Consider the following 2,675-nt stretch of genomic DNA (forward strand, 5'->3'; position numbering starts at 1 on the left):
CCACCCTGTCGTAATTTCAAGTGCTCTTTATCCAAGAGATGTGTCTCCTGTGGGAGAGCTATATCGACTCTTTCTTTCTTAAGATCTGATAATATTTTCTTCCTTTTGGCTGGCGAATTACTCCCCTTGCCATTCCAGGTGCACCACTTAACCGACTGATCAACCATAATCATCCGGGCAAATCCAAGACCCCTTGGGAGGGGAAACCCTATCCAATACATCCCGAGCATAGAGCATATAAAATTCACAAAAATAAAGATTCTCTAATACACTCACAACAGTATAATAAAAAACTATTTCTAAATAATAAAAAAAATATAAAATATATTTAAATGGAGATTTTCCCCCTTTTTCCCAGGGGGTGTCACTTCCTTTCCAAAGGTCCATCGTATCCTCTCCCAACCAATGCCCCACCCTTGACCCAGGCACTCCTCAATAAAATTAGGAGAATTCAGATATAATACAAAGCTAGAGTTAGCAGTGAGCACCCTACCCCCATCCATACCAACACCTGGATATATTTGGTAATGTTAATACCATATATAAACATATAACAAAAAATTACAATATATATACACATATATATATACATACACACACACATACATAGAATAATTTTTAAAAACCCCAAGGGGGGGAGAAAATCGTTAAATAGAGAACAAATAAATAAATCCCTCTCCCCACCCCCCAGGATAATATTAAACAGTAAGGTAAGAAAAAAGAAAAACGGGGGGATATAAACCGGAGTGGGTGAAAGGCAAACCAACATCCATTATCTCTTACAATTTATCTAAGAGAGCCCAAAAATTCCTTAGCCTTTTCTGGCGATCCGAAGTTATACATGGATCCTTCGTGGTTAAAGCGTAGCGTCGCTGGGTAGCGTAAGGAGTACTGAATATTTAAGTCCCTTAAACACTTCTTCGCCTCATCGAATGCCTTCCTCTTTCGGACCAGAGCTGGGGAAAAGTCCTGGAATAACATGATCTTGGATCCTTTATAGATCATGGCTTGGGAATCTTTTCCAAGATTTCTAGAGGCTTCTAGGAGTATCTGCCTCTCCCTATAGCTCTGCAGCCGGAACAGGACCGGGCGAGGACGCTGGTTCGAGCCGGGCCCTCGTATTGCAACCCGGTAGGCCCATTCCACCCTTACCTGGCCTGATCCAACCTCCAGATTTAAAAGCTGTGGCAGCCACTGCTCGAAGAATGCTGTAAGCTGCCCTTCCTCTTCCCATTTGGGAAGACCCAGCAAACGAATATTTTTTCGGCGACCTCGATTATCGAGGTCATCAATATGATTCTCTAAGGTCCCGACTCGCTGTTCGAGAGTCCGGACCTGATTCACGGCTGATTGCGCTGTAGTTTCGGAGATTGCGGCCTTTAGCTCCGCCCCTCCGACTCGGCGCTCGATTTCTTTAATGTCTCGGTCGTGCTTTTACAGCGCAGCCGAGAGTGAGTCCCATTGACTTCGGGATTCTTCAATGAAAGCGTCGATATTTGCAACCAGTTTGGAGATGATTTCCACAAGGCTTGCCACTGTAGGTAAGTCCCCCGGGGCGGCTGTGGACGCCTCTGCTACAGCTGGAGAGGGTGGGGGAGGGGTTCCTGCTTGCTGAGAGCTGCGGGCTCCCTTCCCTTTAGTCATTTTTACTAAAGATTAGATTGTTTAAATTTAATACTAAGCAACTAATTAAATTAAACAGCTATTTTAAATGATTTGGTGAGTGTGGTGGGGGTGGGTGGCCCACTTTGCCCAAGTCTTGGGAGGAGCACTATAGACTCAGACTTGCTGGGTCGCCGCCATCTTGGATCCCCCTGGTGCTTACTATTACCGATATCAGAAATAAAACTACAACTTCATTAGCTTCAACAACCTTACAGACACACATATCACAGTGAGGGATCACCCTATCTCCATGTGAAAGCTCCTTGTTCAATTTGCAAATTGGGGGAATTGCTTATGGCAGTTCACTCAAGATTTAACCTCCGCATGTAAACAATCTCTAGACACTATACACTGCTCAAAACAAATCTACAATTAAACTAAAACTATGCCTTACCCCACCTTTTAACACAATATAGAAATACAAATCAAGCTTACAATATTTTCTTCCACTTTAGAATTATAATATGAATCTTTTCATATCACATAAGATGTGAAGATTTAAAAATTGCAAATTGGTGATAGTCATGTTTCAGGGAGCTTTCAAGACAGTTCAGACATTAATATTTTAATGTTGCTTCCTGACTGACAAGAAGGCATTTATAGTTAAATAGAGCCAGAAACTGTTTCAGTTGGTGGAAAGATCAAATCCAAATTATAAATTTAAGGAGGTTGGCAGAAGAAGCAATTGTGGCATGGACCTTTTCTTCTCATGTAGTCTGGTTGGAATCTGTAATGCACTGTTTGACAGTATAGTGGAATGAAGGTCAACTGAGGTTTCAAACGGATATTGGATCATTATGAAGAAAGGAAAAAAAATGCACAGCTACATGGAAAAGACTTGGAAATCACATTAGGCGAATTACTTCTTCAGAGAAGTATAGACATGTGGACTATAGACATGTGGAGGCTGTTTAAGGAAAAGTTGTTGCATGTGATGAATAAATATGTCCCTCTGAGACAGGCAAGAAGTGGTAAGATAAAGGAACCTTGGATGACCAGAGCGGTGGCGC

This window comes from Chiloscyllium plagiosum, chromosome 5 (assembly GCF_004010195.1).
Source record: "Chiloscyllium plagiosum isolate BGI_BamShark_2017 chromosome 5, ASM401019v2, whole genome shotgun sequence".
Taxonomy (NCBI): Eukaryota; Metazoa; Chordata; class Chondrichthyes; order Orectolobiformes; family Hemiscylliidae; genus Chiloscyllium; species Chiloscyllium plagiosum.